This window comes from Oryx dammah, unplaced genomic scaffold, assembly GCF_014754425.2.
Source record: "Oryx dammah isolate SB20612 unplaced genomic scaffold, SCBI_Odam_1.1 HiC_scaffold_5, whole genome shotgun sequence".
Classification (NCBI taxonomy): Eukaryota; Metazoa; Chordata; class Mammalia; order Artiodactyla; family Bovidae; genus Oryx; species Oryx dammah.
In genome coordinates this window covers 95,088,541-95,106,899 of record NW_024070189.1, presented here as the reverse complement: position 1 = coordinate 95,106,899, position 18,359 = coordinate 95,088,541, and the positions used below count along the sequence as shown (strand labels likewise).

Sequence of the window (18,359 nt, the reverse complement as noted above, 5' to 3'; positions counted from 1 at the left end):
GGCGTCACTGGCTCGCGACAGCATTTTGGTCGGGCTGGTCTATGCCTGGTGGAAAGAGGTAGGCTAGTCGTCCTGTGTTTCACATTGTTATGGGTGAGTCTTGCGTGGAGGCAGGGTTCTGGGATGCACCGAGGTCGTTATACAGCATGTTGGGTCTGGCTTCCGAGGGGACTCCTGAGAGAGGCCTGGCCCCTTTCGCGTCCGCGGGATCTGAGTCACCGTCGGGTGGTAAGTGCTGTGAGGGAGCGTCTGCGGGGTGTCGACATTCACTGTGCTTCCCTATTCGAAAGCCTCCAATGAGTTCTTTGTGACTTTCGTCCACGAGGAAAAGAATTTCCGCTGTTCCAGTGTGCGTTGCTCCGTCCCCCACGTCCTCTGGGTGTTAAGAACCTGGCTACCCTGCCCTATTGCTCAGAGTATTGGGGAGAGTTGGTTTAAACGCCGGCTTCTTTTGTATGAAAAATAATGTTTCACCAAACAATTTGGCTTTCTCTTTGCACGTTGTTTTTGAATATTACATAGAGGTACAGATTCTTCGGATATCAAGGCTGCGCGTATTACTCTGTTTAAATGTATGTAGATTACAGAATTTGTTCTCAAAACAAACACACACACACACGCACGCACGCACGCCCGAGAGCAGTTAACTCATCTGAAATACCTAGGGTCGTAAGATCCCACAAACACGGGTCTCCAGGAGATACGGTGGAGGCTTTTTGATACAAGTTCAAGAATGAGAAACCATAAATAACTTGTTTGGATTAAATGTATATTTCCCCCAGATTATGTGATTGTGTAACGCCTAGAACCTCAATAAAATGTGACCTTCCAGTACAGTGAATGTTCGTTGTCGTAGATTCATTTAGTTTTAGTATTTTCCATGCTTATTGTCTCCTCGATTTACAAATACACCGTGGTGAGCTGTTTGAGAATAAGTTGAAAATAAATCGCATACATGATGACTTGCCTTTTAAATACCTTCTTCTAAAGGTATGGGCATTATCCTACTAAATATCAGAATTCCATTATTTCACATGAGAAAGGTAAAAATAACAATATTTTGAAGTTATAATAAGTTAGCCTCTCCACGTGGTTCCAAAATGTGTTTTTGGTACTTTGGGGATCTAGAACCCAATCAGGGCTTATATGTGACAACTGTTAATGCCTTTTAGTCTTTTTTTTTAACCGAAATCACTTGCCATTGTTTGTCTATTAAGTTCATTATATTGACACTTTGAGGAGTCACATATTGTTTAAAAAGTCACAGTTTTATATTTGTGGTTTTATATTCACAGTATGTTTGAGTTTTCCTTCATGTCTGTAGTTTCTGTTAGTTGGTAATTGGTTGAGAGCCATGGCTGGCCAACTTATTGTCTGAAAAGGCCCAGATAGTTAGTGCTTGATGTGTCACGAGCAATAAGGTATGGAATTACTCAACTCTGCCTTAGTAGCAGAATAATACTGTCGATTTAGGGAAACAAATGGGCATATCTGTGATCCAAAGAACTTTATTTACAAAAATACACCTATGACCAAAATATGCCAACTCCTGGTATATTCTACTGGTTATTTCTTACGCATATTTTGAAGGTGATGTTGTGTACATCAAGTTGGATTCCATCAGGAAATGTAAATTTAGGACATCCCTTGGTTGTGTTGCTAAGTAGGACTACTTGCTTAAACTAGGAATCATCAGAGTTTTCTATTTTAAAGGTAGACTTTCCTATAGAGTAAAGTCCTATGTGCGGTGATATTCTGATCCTCAGAATAACTTGTTTCCCAGCACCTTCCTATAATTTCTTTTAGCATCTGTTATTGTGTGAATAAACTTCTCTGTATATTGTTTCATCTTTCAGGGTCAGCTTCTAGATTGTTTTTCTAGGTCATCAGACAAATATATATATTTACTTCAGTGGATATTAAATTTTCTTGCTTAGATCTTGTGCCACTTTGTAGTTTCTGATCAACTTTTAAAAGGCATATCTAAAACTGATTATGGAGAAATGCAAGGAACAGATTTTAGTTTTGACATCAGGACACTTGTCTTCAAGAAGAATGTCCCAAAAGAATTTTTTCATGTATTTTTTCATAATTTTTTCAATGAAAAATACACACTTTTTCAGAACTATAGCATTTTGATTTATATGTTTTTGTTCCAAGACATTTCACATGAGTCTTACTTTATTTTTATGTTGCAGTTCTGTTTTTTATATTCCCTCAATTGTGTGTACTGTATTAGAACATTTTGTGGAAAGTGGCAAATTGTCTGGCAGTCCACAAGTGATTATGGAATGCCTTTAATGAGTTAGGCTCTGTGCCAGGGACAGAGAAACAATGGTGATATGTATACCTGTGGCTGATTCATGTTGATGCATGGTAGAAACTAACACAATATTGTAAAGCAATTATCCGCCAATAAAAAATAATAAGTCTGTTGTTGTTCAGTTGCTCAGTCATGTCCAACTCTTTGCAACCCCATGGACTACAGCATGCCAGGCTTCCCTGTCCTTCACCATCTCCCGGAGCTTGTTCAAACTCATGTCCATTGAGTTGGTAATGCCATCCAGTCATCTCATCCTCTGTTATCTGCTTCTCCTTCTGCCTTCTATCCTTCCCAGCATCACGACCTTTTTCAGTGAGTCAGCTGTTCACATCAGGTGGCGAAAGTATTGCAGCTTCAGCTTCAGCATCAGTCCTTCCAGTGAATATTCAGGACTGATTTCCTTTAGGATTGACTGGTTTGATCTTCTTGCAATCCAGGGGACTCTCAAGAGTCCTTCTCCAGCACCACAGTTGTAAAACAAATTCTTTGGTGCTCAGTCTTCTCTATGGTCCAACTCTCACATCCATACATGGCTACTGGAAAAACCATAGCTTTGACTATACAAACTTTTGTCAGCAAAGTGGTGTCTAAGTTTCTCATAGCTTTTCTTCCAATGACCAAAACTTATCTTCTGGGTGCAGTCACCATGTACAGTGATTTTGGAGCCCAAGAAAATTAATCTGCCACTGTTTCCATTGTTTCCGCATCTATTTGCCATGAACTGATGGGACCAGATACCATGATCTTCAGTTTTTGAATGTTGAGTTTAAGCCAGCTTTTTCACTCTCCTCTTTCACCTTCATCAAGAGGCTCTTTAGTTCTTTGCTTTCAGCCCTAAGGGTGGTATCATCTGCATATCTGAGGTTATTGATATTTCTCCCAACAGTCTTGATTCCAGCTTGTGGTTCATCCAGCCCAGCATTTTGCATCATGTACTCTGCATATAAGTGAAATAAGCAGGTGACAATATATGGCCTTGATGTACTCCTTTTCCAATTTTGAACCAATCTGATTTTCCATGTCCAGTTCTCACTGTTGCTTTTTGGCCTGCATATAAATTTCTCAGGAGGCAGGTAAGGTGTCTGGCTTTTTTAATCTCTTTAAGAATTTTCCAGTTTGTTGTGATCTACAAAGTCAAAGGCTTTAGTGTAGTCAGTAAAACAGAAGTAGGTGTTTTTCTGGAATTCCCTTGCTTTTTCTTGATCCAATGGATGTTGACAATTTGATTTCTGGTTCCTCTGCCTTTTCTAAATCCAACTTGTACATATGGAAGTTCTCAGTTCACATACTGTTGAAGTCTAGCTTGAAAGATTTTGAACATTATCATGCTGGCATGTGAAATGAGTGCATTTGTGTGGCAATTTGAATATTCTTTGGGGTTGAAATGAAAACTGACCTTTGCAGTCCTGTGGCAAATTAAAAATAAAAAATAAGAAATTTAAGACAAAACAACAACAAAAAAAGTCATATAGCAATTGTCTTACCTGGGAATTCATTTTTTAAATGAAAACCAGGCATTTTGAGACATGGACAGAGAGTGTCTTACTATGAGATCGTAATATATATTGGAAGGGGTTGATACTTAACTTATGAAGCAAAACATGGGTTGTTGTTATTTAGTCCCTCAGTCGTGGCTAACTTTTTGAGATCTCATTGACTGCAGCATGCCAGGCTTCCCTGTCCTTCACCATCTCCTGGAGCTTGCTCAAACTCATGTCCTTTGAGTTGGTAATGCCATTCAACCATCTTCTCCTCTTTCGTCCCCTTATCCTCCTGCCTTCAGTCTTTCCCAGCCTCGGGGTCTTTTCTAGTGAATCAGCTCTTCACACAGGTGACCAAAGTATTGGAGCTTCAGCATTAGCATCATTGGAGCTTCCAGTGAATATTCAGTGTTGATTTCCTTTAGGATGGACTGGTTTGACCTCCTTGCAGTCCAAGGGACTCTCAAAGAGTCTTCTCCAACACCACAGTTCAAAAGCATCAATTCTTTGGTGCTCAGCCTTCTTTATGGTCTAACTCTCACATCCATACATGGCTACTGGAAAAACCTTACCTTCGACTATACAGACCTTTGTTGGCAAAGTAATGTCTCTGCTTTTTAATATACTGTCTAGGTTTGTTATAGCTTTTCTTCCAAGCAGCAAGCTCTTTTCATGGCTGCAGTCACCATCTGCAGTGATTTTGGAACCCAAGAAAATAAAATCTGTCACTGCTTCAACTGTTCCCTCATCAGTTTGGAATAAAGTGATAGGACCAGATGCCATGATTTTTGTTTTTTGAGTGTTGAGTTTTAAGCCAGCTTTTTCACTCTCCTCTTTCACTTTCAACAAGAGGCTCTTTAGTTTTTCCTCACTTTCTGCTATAAGGGTGGAATCATCTGCATATCTGAGGTTATTGATATTTCTCCCGGCAGTCTTGATTCCAGCTTGTGCTTCATCCATTCTGACGTTTGATATGATGTACTCTGCGCATAAGTTAAATAAACAGGGTTACAATATACAGCCTTGACGTACTCCTTTCCCAATTTTGAAATGGTCCTTTATTCTATGTCCAGTTCTAACTGTTGCTTTTGACCTACATACAGGTTTCTGCTTCCCTGGTGGCTCAGAGGTTAAAGCATCTGCCTCCAATGCAGGAGACCCGGGTTCGATCCCTGGGTCGGGAAGATCCCCTGGAGAAGGAAATGGCAACCCACTCCAGTATTCTTGCCTGGAGAATCCCCTGGACTGAGGAGCCTGGAGGGCTGCAGTCCATGGGGTCACAAAGAGTCAGACATGACTGAGTGACTTGAGTTTACTTACAGGTTTCTCGGGAGGCAGGTAAGGTGGTCTGGTATTCCCAAATCTTTAAGAATTTTCCACAGTTTGTTTTGATACAAATAGCCAAAAGCTTTAGTGTAGTCAATGAAGCAGAAGTAGATGTTTTTCTGAAATTCTCTTGCTTTATCTGTGATCCAGTGGATGTTGGCAGTATCCATTCAAGTCACTGAGCAATAGTAAGGATTCATAGAGTGGGTAAAAATTATAAGATGACAGGAACTTCATGAGTAACATACAGTGTAGTTGAAAGTGTTTGCAGAAGAAAAAGTTTGCAGAAGCAGAACAGATAGTAGTGAGACTTAAAGTGGAAAAAAAAGGACAGGACCCAGGAAGGAAGTGCTCTGGGCATATTCTTAAGTCCATGGCAATTTTAGAAACATTGAGTCTATGTACACCATAAGTATAACTGACTAACTGCTACTTTGGAAAAATCTTCAGGGAAGATGAGACCAAAGGAAGGCATGGAGTCAAGCTAGAATCTTATGCAGATTAAGTTTTAAAAGATGTTCATGTTTATAGCGATGTCATGATTATTATAGAAAATAAATCATTTGAGAGTTTTGTAGAAGGTAAAAATGAAGGAATCCAGTGATTTCCTATTTCCATTTACTAGATGACATACAGTACTAAAAGAATGCTTGATTAGCACTCAAAAAATCAAATCCAGGGCTGTTTTAGGGAGCTTTGGGGACGGCAATGATGTATTGTGACTAATTTTTTTTTTTTTTTTTTTTATTGTGACTAATTGAATAGAACTCTGGAGCTAAATAGAGGATAGTATTCTTTATCTTTATATGGTAGTAGGTGAAGGAAAGAAGAGAGAGTTGACACGGAAATCATAAAAAGACAAAGCATTCAAATTTGCCATATGGGAACTGATGGGAGTAGGAGGATGGGAAAACTTTGTATATTTTGTTGATTCCATTTCTAGGTTGGGACAGTGAAACGCATGAAGGCTTGCCCCCAGATTTGATGAGACAATTTATTTGATTGGGAAAATTGCTCAGGGAAGAATTTAATTTTCAATATTTATCTATCAGAATCAATAAGAGATATCTTTTTTCTTTTTTTGCCCGAACCCTGCAGCATGTGGAGTTTTTTTGTGTTTTTGTTTGTTTGTTTTTAATTTATTTGGCTAAGTCTTAGGATCCATGTAAAATCTCATCCTGATGAAGGCCCTGTATGCAAAATTACATAGGGAAATAAAACTGCATAAATGTAAGTAGTGTGGGAAACCCTTCCATAATTCCTAGAGACTTAAAGAAGATATGAAATCTCATAGTGAAGAGAGGCCATTTCCATGTGACAAATGTGGAAAATTCTTTTAAAGTTTTTTGTATCTTAAGAGTCACAATCAAATTCACACTGGAACAAAACCATATAAATATGAGGAATGTGGTAAAGCCTTCATCTTGTCTTCTTTACTTACTTTACATATTGAAACCCTTGATAGAAAGTTTTCATGTGAACACTGTGGTGACATTTTTGTTAGATCTGAGATTAGGACGCATTGAAAACCACATTGGAGAGAGTCCTTTTTTATGTAAGCAATGTGGAAAATACTTCAAATGTTCCTTATGCCTTCGTGTCACAAAAATATTCACTCTGGATTAAAACCCTACAAATGTGAAAAATGTGGGAAAGCCACATTTGTTGATTGGGTTGTTTGATTTTCTTTTTTGATAGTGAGCTCCATAACCTGTCTGTATATTTTGGAGTCTAACCCTTCTGTATTGCTTTCTTACAAAATATTTTGCTCCCAATTGGAGGTTTGCCTTTTTATCTTCTGTATAGTTTCCTTTGCTTTGAAAAGTGTTTTAAGTTTAATTAGGTCCCATTCAATTTCTTAAATTTTCCGTAATTTACTAGGTAGGTCAAGAAAGATCTTATCGTGACTTATGTCAAAGAGTGTTTCTCCTATGTTTTCCTCGAAGAATTTTATAGTGTCTCGGCCTATGTTTAGGGCTTTAGTCCATTTTGAGTTTATTTTTGTGTAGGGTGTTAGGAAGTGTTCTAATTTCATTCTTAAAGGACAGAAATGGTATGGACCTAACAGAAGCAGAAGATATTAAGAAGAGGTGGCAGGAATACATGGAAGAACTGTACAAAAAAGATCTTCACGACCCAGATAATCATGATGATGTGATCACTAATTTAGAGCCAGACATCTTGGAATGTGAAGTCAAGTGGGCCTTAGAAAGCATCACTACGAACAAAGCTAGTGGAGGTGATGGAATTCCAGTTGAGCTGTTTCAAATCCTGAAAGATGATACTGTGAAAGTGCTGCACTCAATATGGCAGCAAATTTGGAAAACTCAGCAGTGGCCACACGACTGGAAAAGGTCAGTTTTCATTTCAACCCCAAAGAAAGGCAATGCCAAAGAATGCTCAAAGTACCACACAATTGCACTCATCTCGCATGCTAGTAAAGTAATGCTCAAAATTCTCCAAGCCAGGCTTCAGCAATACGTGAACCATGAACTCCCTGATGTTCAAGCTGGTTTTAGACGAGGCAGAGGAACCAGAGATGAACTTGCCAACATCTGCTGGATCATGGAAAAACCAAGAGAGTTCCAGAAAAACATCTGTTTCTGCTTTATTGACTCTGCCAAAGCCTTTGACTGTGTGGATCACAATAAACTGTGGAAAATTCTGAAAGAGATGGGAATACCAGACCACCTGACCTCCCTCTTGAGAAATCTGTATGCGGGTCAGGAAGCAACAGTTAGAACTGGACGTGGAACAACAGACTGGTTCCAAATAGGAAAAGGAGTATGTCAAGGCTGTATATTGTCACCCTGCTTATTTAACTTCTATGCAGAGTACATCATGAGAAACGCTGGACTGGAAGAAACACAAGCTGGAATCAAGATTGCCAGGAGAAATATCAGTAACCTCAGATATGCAGATGACACCACCCTTATGGCAGAAAGTGAAGAGGAACTAAAAAGCCTCTTGATGAAAGTGCAAGAGGAGAGCGAAAAAGTTGGCTTAAAGCTGAACATTCAGAAAACAAAGATCGTGGCATCTGGTCCCATCACTTCATGGGAAATAGATAGGGAAACAGTGGAAACAGTGTCAGACTTTATTTTGGGGGGCTCCAAAATCACTGCAGATGGTGACTGCAGCCATGAAATTAAAAGATGCTTACTCCTTGGAAGAAAAGTTATGACCAACCTAGATAGTATATTCAAAAGCAGAGACATTACTTTGCCGACTAAGGTCCATCTAGTCAAGGCTATGGTTTTTCCTGTGGTCATGTATGGATGTGAGAGTTGGACTGTGAAGAAGGCTGAGCACTGAAGAATTGATACTTTTGAACTGTGGTGTTGGAGAAGAGTCTTGAGAGTCCCTTGGACTGCAAGGAGATCCAACCAGTCCATTCTGAAGGAGATCAACCCTGGGATTTCTTTGGAAGAAATGATGCTAAAGCTGAAGCTCCAGTACTTTGGCCACCTCATGCGAAGAGTTGACTCATTGGAAAAGACTCTGATGCTGGGAGGGATTGGGGGCAGGAGGAGAAGGGGACAGCCAAGGATGAGATGGCTGGATGGCATCATGGACTTGATGGACGTGAGTCTGAGTGAATTCCGGGAGATGGTGATGGACAGGGAGGACTGGCGTGCTGAGATTCATGGGGTCGCAAAGAGTCAGACACGACTGAGCGACTGAACTGAACTGAACTGATCCAGATTTCTCATCACCACTTATTGAAGAGTCTGTTTTTTATTCATCAGATATTCTTCCCTTTGTCACAGATTAGGCAACCAAAGGTGGGTGTGTTTATCTCTGGGCAAGAATACAAAGAAGAACTATACAAAAAAGGTCTTAATGACCCATAACCATGATGGTGTGGTCACTCATCTAGAGCCAGATATCCTGGAATGTGAGGTCAAATGGGTCTTAGGAAGCATTACTACAAAGCTAGTGGAGGTGATGAAATTCCACCTGAGCTGTTTAAAATTCTAAACGATGATGATATTAAAGATGATGCTGCTGCATTCGATATACCAGCAAACTTAGAAAACTCAGCTGTGGCCACAGGAATGGAAAAGGTCAGTTTTCATTCCAATCCCCAAAAAAGGCAATGCAGAGACTGTTCAAACTACAGCACAATTGCACTCATCTCACACGCTAGTAAAGTAATGCTCAAAATTCTCTAAGCTAGGCTTCAATAGTACGTGAACTGAGAACTTCCAGTTGTTCAAGCTGATTGAGAAAAGGCAGAGGAACCAGAGATCAAGTTGCCAACATCCGTTGGATCATAGAAAAATCGGGAATTCAAGAAAAACATCTACTTCTGCTTTATTGACTACGTGAAAGCGTTTGGCTGTGTATGTCCCAACAAACTGTGAAAGGTTCTTAAAGAGATGGGAATACCTTACCTGCCTCCTGAGAAATCTGTATGCAAGTCAAGAAGCAACAGTTAGAACTGGACATGGAATAACAGACTGGTTCCAAATTGGGAAAAGGCTGTATATTGTCACCTTGCTTATTTAACTTATATGCAGAGTACCTCATGTGAAATGCTGGACTAGATGAAGCACAAGCTGGAATCAAGATTGCTGGGAGAAATATCAATAATCTCAGATATGCAGATGACACCACCTTTATGGCAGAAAGTGAAGAGAAACTAAAGAGCCTGATAATGAAAGTGGAAAAGGAGTGTGAAGAAGCTTGCTTAAAACTCAACATTCAGAAAACAAAGATCATGGCATCCAGTCCCATCATTTCATGGCAAATAGATGGGGAAACAGTGACAGACTTTATTTTCTTGGGCTCCAAAATCACTGTAGATGTGACTGCAGCCATGAAATTAAAAGACACTTGCTCCTTGGAAGAAAAGCTATGACCATCCTAGACAGCATATTAAAAAGCAGACTTTACTGACAAAAGTCCGTGTCATCAAAGCTATGGTTTTTCCAGTAGTCATTATGGATGGATGTGAGAGCTGGACCGTAAAGAAAGCTGAGCACTGAAGAATTGATGCTTTTGAACTGTGGTGTTGGTGAAGACTCTTGAGAGTCCCTTGGACAGCAAGGAGATCAAACCAGTCGATCCTAAAGGAAATCAACACTGAATATTCATTGGAAGGACTGATGCTGAAGCTTCCATAATTTGGCCACCTGATGCAAAGAACTGACTCAGTGGAAAAGACCCTGATGCTGGGAAAGATTGAAGGCAAGAGGATAAGGGTTCGACAGAGGATGAGATGGTTGGATAGCATCACTGACTCGATGGACATGAGTTTGAGCAAGCTCCAAGAGTTGGTGCTGGACAGGGAGGCCTGGCATGCTGCAATCCATGAGGTCACAAACAGTTGTACAGGACTGAGCAACTGGACTGAACTGTCCACAAAACATTAATCTAAGAAATTTTTGGAATTGTATTTGAGCCATATTGGAAGATTAGCCCTGGAAGAACATCACAGAAAGCCCTTGTTTAGTGTATATTTGTGTGTTTATTTATTTGGGGCTTCTCTGGTAACTCAGTAGTAAAGAATCCTCCAAGGCAGGAGACTGGGTTCAATCCCTGGGTCAGGAAGATTCCCTGGAAAAGGAATTGGCAACTCATTCCAGGACTCTTGGTTGGAGAATCCCATAAACAGAGGAGCCTGGTGGGCTACAGTCCATGGCGCTGCAAGTGTCAGACATGACTTAGCCACTAAACTACCACCATCACTTATTTATGTATATTTTTGTCCCCACCATGGTGTATGTGGGATATTATCTCCCGGAGGCATGCATGATCTTATTACCCCAACAGGAATTGAACCCCTGACCTCTGCAGTGGAAGCTTCCCTGTGCTTCCCTATCTGTTTGAGTTTGCTCAGACTTGCATCCATTGAGTCAGTTATACCATCCAACCATCTCATCCTCTGTTGCCCCCTTCTCTTGCCCTCAATCTTTCCCAGCATCAGAATCTTTTCCAGTGACTCTGAATAATATTTCATTTTTTAATCTTTTCCTTCCATTCATGTGTTGATGGACACTTAGGTTGCTTCCATAACTTGCCTGCTGTAAATAACGTTGCTATGAACATTGGGGTGCATGTATATTTTTAAATTACTGTTTTGGTTTTCTTTGGATATACACCCAAAGGAATGGAATTGCTAGATCATGGTGTAGTTTCTTGAGGAATCCCCATACTGTTTTCCATAGTGGCTGCACCAATTTACATTCTCACCAGCAGAATACCAGTGTTCCCCTTTCTTCACAGTCTGGCCAAATTTGTTATTTGTGATGTTTCTGATGACCATTCTGCGTGAAGCGATAGCTCACTGCAGTTTTGATTTGCATTTCTCTAACGATGTGACCTTGAGAATCGTCTCATGAACCTGTTGGCCATCTGTGTGTGTTCCTTGGAAAAATGTCTTTTCAGGTCTTCTGTTCATTTTTTTAATAGGATTATTTGGGGTTTTTTTATCTTAAGTTGTATGAGCTATTTACATATTTTGTACTTTAATCTATTATTGGTCATATCATTTGCAGATATTTTCTGCCATTCAGTAGATGGTCTTTACTTTTTTTTTTCTTTACATTTTTTGATTATTTTGCTTTACAAAAGCTTTTACATTTACTTCAATTCCATTTGTTTATCTTTGCCTCTGTTTTCTTTGCCTTAGGAGACAGAGCCAAAAGCATTCTGCTAATATGTATGTCAAAGAGCGTTCTGTGTATGTTTTCTTCTAGGAGTTTTATGGTTTCTGGTGGTAGTTTAGTCACTATGTTGTGTCCGACTCTTGTGACCCCATAGACTGTAGCCTGCCAGGCTCCTCTGTCCATGGAATTCTCCAGGCAAGAATACTGGAGTGGGTTGCCATTTCCTTATCCAGATTATCTTCCCAACGCAGGAATCAAACCCAGGTCTCCTGCCTTGCAGGCAGATTCTTTACTGACTAAGCTACAAGGGAAGCCCAAGTTTCTAGTCTTGTATTTAGGTCTTTAATCCATTTTGAGCTTTTTTTCATACGTGGTATGTGAAAATATTCCAATTTTATTCTTTTACATGAGCTGTCCAGTGTTTTCAGCACCATTTGTTGGCCATACTGTCTTTTCTACATTGTGTATTTTTGACTGCATTGTAGGATATTAGTTGACTCTAAGTGTGTGTGTTTATTTTTTGGCTCTTTATACTATTCCATTCATCTATGAGTCTGTTTTTGTATCAGTTTTATATGGTTTTCATTGCTGTAGCTTTGTAGTGTAGTGTAGAACCTGCCTGCCAGTGAGGGAGACACCAAAGACACAGGTTCGCTTCCTGGGTCGGGAAGATCCCCTGAGAAAGGAAATGGCAACCCGCTCCAATATTCTTGCCTGGGATATCCCATGGACAGAGGAGCCCATGGGGTCGCAGAGTTGAACACTACTGTGCACACACACAAACAAACTTGTGTAGTTTGAAGTCAATGACTGTGATACCCCTAGCTTTGTTCTTTGTTGTCTATACTGCCTTGGCTCTTCAGAGTAATTTAAAATAATTTAAGTTTTTTTTTCTAGTTCTGTGAAAAATATCATGAGTACTTTCCTAGGGGTTACATTAAATTTCTGGTTGCTTTGGGTAGTATGGAATTTTAACTGTATTGATTCTTTCAGTCCATGAGCACAGGATATATTTCCACTTCTTTGTAATATCATATTCAATTTCCTACACTGTTATATAGTTTTCAGAGTATAGGTCTTTTTTTGGTTAAATTTATTTCTAGTAACTGAATTCTTTTTTTCAAAGGAACTTCTTTTTTCTGCTTTCTTTCTCTGGTAATTCATTATTATGGTATAGAAAAGAAACAGATTTCTTTATATTAATCCTGTATACTGCCACTTTACTGAATTCATTTATTCTAATAGTTCTAATAGTTTTTTGATGGTGACTTTAGGGTTTTTTTTTATATATAGTACCATGTAATCTTCAAAGAGTGACAATTGTACTTCTTCCTTTCCAATCTGGATGCCTTTGTTTCTTTCTCTCATCTGATAGCTGTGGCTGGGACATCCAATAGTGCATTAAAGAGAAGTGATGAGAGTGGGCATTCTTGTCTTACTTCTGATTTTAAATGAAAAGCTTTCTGTATTCCATTGAGTTTGATGTTAGCTGGGGCTTGTCATAAATGGCCTTCATTATGTTGAGATGTGTTCCCTCCATACCAACTTTGATGAGAGTCTTTATCGTGAATAGATGGTGAATTTATTCAGTGTTTTTCCTGCATTAATTGAAATTATCTGTGATTTTTAGTATCCTTTTATTAATGTAGTGTATGACATTGCTTGATGATCAGATTTGGAACCATTCTTTCATCCCTGGAATAAATCTCACTTGATCATTGTGAATAATCCATTTTGTAGACTGTTGAATTCTATTTGCTAATATTTTGCAGAGAATTTTTGTATCTCTATACATAAGAAATATTGGCCTATAATCTTTTTTTTTTTTTTTTTTTTATACTGCCCCTTTCAGGTTTTAGCATCAGGGTAATCATGGTCTCATAGAAAGAATTTGGGAGTATTTCCACCTCTTTGGTTTTTGGGAATAGACATTAAGGTACTTCCCTGGTGGTCCAGTGTTTAAGACTATTTCAGTGCAAGGGGCACTGATTCAATCCCTGGTGGTCAGAGAACTGGGATCCCATATGCTGTGTGGCACAAGCATATGTATTCAGCCTTCTTTATATGTGGGATAGAATTCTCCTGTGCAGCTGCCTTGCCTGGACTTTTAATTTGGGGGAATTTTGATTGCTGATTCAGTTTCAACATTAGTAATCAGTCTACTTAGATTATCCATGGATTCCTATTCAGTTTTCAAAGGTTTTGTAATTCTAGATACATATTTCTTCTGTTGTTCAATTTATTGACATATAACTTTATAGTATACTTTCTTTTTTCTCATAGTATTCCCTTTTGATTATTTCTGTGTGTGTGGAATCAGTTATAATTTCTTCTCTTTCATTATTTTGCTTATTTGGGTTTTCTTTTTTCCTTAATGAGACAGGCTAAAGCCTTATCAACACTAATTATCTTTTCAAAAGATCTGCTTTTGAGTTCACTGATCTTTTCCAATGTAGGAGGAGTGGGGTTCTCTTTTATTTTCTCTCTGATGTTTATTACTTCTTTCCTTCTGCTAACTTAAGGCTTTGTTCTTCTTTTTCTAATTCCTTTGGATGGCAAATTAGGTTGTTTACTTGAGATTTTTCTTAACATCTTGAGATAGGCCTGTCTCATTATAAAATCCCCTCATCATGACTACTGCTGTATCCCATCAACTTGGGGACGTTTTGTTTCTATTTTCGTGTGTCTTGAGGTATTTTCCAATTTCTTCATTGGCCTGTTCATTTTGTAGTAACATGTTGTTTGTTCTCCACATATTTGTTCTTTTCCTATTTTTCTTTCTGTAATTGATTTCTCTGTTTCACAGCATTGTAGTCAAAAAAAAATATTTGATATTCTCTGTCCATTAAATTTGTTGAGCAGACATGTCATCTGTCTTGGAGAGCATTCCATGTGTACTTGTGAAGAATGTTTATGTCTCTGTTTTGGGTTGGAATGTCCTGTAGGTATCTATTAAGTCCAAGTGGCCAAATGCGTCTTAAGACTACTGTTTTATTCTGGATTTTCTCTCTGGATGATCTGTACACTGATGCTGATGCTGCTGCTAAGCCACTTCAATCGTGTCTGACTCTGTAACCCCATAGATGGCAGCCCACCAGGCTCCCCCGTCCCTGGGATTTTCCAGGCAAGAACACTGGAGTGGGTTGCCATTTCCTTCTCCAGTGCATGAAAGTGAAAAGTGAAAGTGAAGTCGCTCAGTCGTGTCTGACTCCCAGCAACCCCATGGACTGCAGCCTACCAGGCTCCTCCATCCATGGGATTTTCCAGGCAAGAGTACTGGAGTGGGTTGCCATCGCCTTCTCCATCACTGATGCTAGTTGGATGTTAAAATTCCTTATTATTATTGTATTACTCTCAATGTCTCCCTTTATGTCTGTAAATACCTACTTCATTTATTTAGCTTCTCCTGTATTAGATACACATATGTTAACAGCTGTTACATTCTCTTGTATTAATGCCTTTATCATTACATAATGTCCTTTGTCTTTTATTTAGACTTTGTCTTAAAGTCTACTTTGTCTACTCTGAGTATTGCTACTCCAAATTCTTGTTTGTTTGCCTTTGCATGGACTGTCTTTTTTTCTGTCCTTTCACTTTCAGTCTGTATGTGTGTCTTTAGCTTTACTAATTTGTGATTACTCTGGGATTCATATGTTGACCTGTAACTAGACCTGCTTGTTTTAAACTAATAGTGATTTAATTTCAAGCACATTCTATGTTATTTCTCCCTTATTGCATGTTTTTTGTCTTTAATGTCATATTTCTTGTTTAACACTTAATTGATTGTTGTAGTTATAGTTTCTTTTAATCTTTGTACTTACTTAAATGGTTGTTGCACAGGCTTTACTATATATTTACTTTACTAATGGGACTTTTCTTTCCTATACATTCTTCTGCTTGTAGCCTTTTCTTTTCCACTTAAGAGAAGACCCTTTACTATTTCTCTTAGAGTTGTTTTAGGTTTGATGAACTCCTCTAGTTTTTGCTTACCTGAAAGTTCTTTGTCTCGCCTTCGATTTTGAATGATAACTTTGCTGGGTAGAGTATCTTTAATTTGTAGGTTTTTCCCTTTTAGCACTTTCAAAGTATATGCCCCTCTGTCCTGCAAGGTTTCTGCAGAAAAATCAGTTGATAGCCTTAAGTGGGTCCCTTGTATATGACTCCTTGTTTTTTCTTACTGCTTTAGAAGTCGTTTACCTTTTGAATTTTAATTATGATATATTTTGGTGTGTGTCTCTGGGTTCATCTTGTTTGAGACTCTGTGCTTTCTGTAGCTGGATATCTGTTTCATTCTTCCATTTTGGGAAATTTTCAGTCATTCTTGTTGTTGTTGTTCAGTTGCTAAGATGTGTCTGACTTTGTGATCTGTGGACTGCAGCACGTCAGTCTTCACTGTCCTTAAGTATCTCCCAGAGTTTTCTCTAGGAAATTCATGTCTTTGAGTCAGTGATGCTATCTAACTATCTTATCTCTGCCACCCCCTTCTCCTTTTGCCTTCAGTCTTTCCCAGCATCACAGTTTTTTCTAGTGAGTCAGCTCTTTGCATCAGGTGGCCAAGGTATTGGAACTTCAGCTTCAGCATCAGTCCTTCCAGTGAGTATTCAGGGTTGATTCCTTTAGGATCCACTGGTTTGATATCTTTGTATTCCAAGGGACTCTCAAAAATCTTCTCCAGAACCACAATTCAAAAGCATGAATACTTTGGCACTGAGTCTTCTTTATGATCCAACTCACACATCCATACAGGACTACTGGAAAAACAACTTCGAATAAACAGATCTTTGTTGGCAAGTGATGTCTCTGCTATTTAATACGCTATCTAGGTTTGTCATAGGTTTTTTTTCCAAGGAGCAAACGTCTTTTAACTTCATGGCTGCAGTCACCATCCACAGTGATTTTGGAGATAATGAAAATATGGTTTCTGCTTCTACTTTTCCACCCCTTCTCTTTGCCATGAAGTGATGGGAACAGATGCCATGATTGATTTAGTTTTTTTAACGTTGAGTTTTAAGCCAGCTTTTTTACTCTCCTCTTTCACCCTCATCAAGAAGCTCCTTAGTTCTTCTTCATGTTCTGTCATTAGAGTGGTATCATCTGCATGTCTGAGGTTGTTGATAATGTCTCCTGGCAGTCTTGATTCCACTTGTGATTCATCCCATCTTGCATTTCAAATTATGTACTCTGCATTGAAATTAAATAAGCAAGGTGACAATATACAGCCTTCTTGTACTCCTTTCTCAACTTTGAACCAGTCACCCTTCCCTGTCCGTTTCACTTGCTTTTTGATCTACATACAGGTTTCTCAAGGAACAGTTAAGGTGGTCTGGTATTCTCACTCATTAAGAATTTTCCACAGTTTGTTGTGATCCACCCAGTCAAAGGCTTTAGCATACTTAATGAAGCAGAAGTAGATGATTTTCTGAAACTCTCTTGCCTTCCTATGGTCCATAAATGTTGGCAATTTGATCTCTGGTTCCTCTGCATTTTCTAAACACAGGTTGTACCTCAGGAAGTTCTCAGTTCATGTATTGTTGAAGCCTAGCTTGAAAGATTTTTGAGCATAGCCTTATTAGCATATGTGCTGCTGCTGCTAAGTCACTGCAGTCATGTCCGACTCTGTGTGACCCCATGGACAGCACTCCACCAGGCTCCTCCATCCACAGGATTGTCTAGGCAAGAATACTGGAGTGGGTTGCCATTTTCTTCTCCAGCATATGTGAAAAGGGTGCAATTGTACATAAGTTTGAACATTTTTTGGCATTGCCCTTCTTGGGGTTTGGAAGGAAAACTGTCCTTTTTAGGCCTATGGCCACTGCTGAGTTTTCCAAATTTGCAGATGTATTAAGTGCAGCACTTTAACAGCATCATCTTTTAGGATTTTAAATAGCTCAGCTGGAATTCCATCACCTTCACTAGCTCTGTTTGTAGTATTGCATCCTAAGGCCTACTTGATTTCACACTCCAGGATGTCTGTCTCTAGGTGAGTGAGCACACCATCGTGGTTATCTGTGTCATTAATACTTTTGTTTTAATAGGTCTTCTTTGTATTTTTGCCACCTTTTCTTAATCTTCCCTGGTTCTGTTTGATGATACTGTTTCTGTCTTTTATCATGCCCGTGCTTGCATGAACATCCTTCATATGTCCAATTTTCTTGACGATATGTCTAGTCTTTCCCATTCTGTTGTTTTCCTCTATTAACTTTGCTTTATTCATTTAAGCAGGCCTTCTTATCTCTCCTTGCGGTTTTCTAGAATTGTGCATTCATTTGGGTATATATCTTTCCTCTTCTTTGCCTTTTGTTTCTGTTCTTTGCACAGCTATTTGTAAAGCTTTGGCCTCAGACAATCACGTTGGCTTTTTGCATTTTTTTCTTTGGGATGGTTTCGGTCACTGCCTCCTGTACAGTGTTATGAACCTCCATCCATAGTTCTTCAGGCACTCTGTCTACCAGATATAATCCCTTGAATCTGTTTGTCACCCTCACTTATAATGGGTATGATTTAGGTCATATCTGAATGGCCTAGTGGTTTTCCCTGCTTTCTTCAATTTAAGCCTAAATTTTGCAATCAGGAACTCATGATCTGAGTTCATATTTTTATCAAATACATTGTTTT

General features: G+C 39.0%; 1 protein-coding gene across 1 annotated transcript in view; it reads left to right on the top strand.

Annotated features, from left to right (window-relative positions):
• ZNF560 (zinc finger protein 560) overlaps positions 1-18,359 on the top strand; it is a 57,732-nt gene continuing 39,373 nt past the window's right edge. Inside the window, 1 exon segment of the mRNA XM_040241629.1 lies at positions 1-58. The gene's annotated coding sequence lies outside the window, so the exon portion shown is untranslated.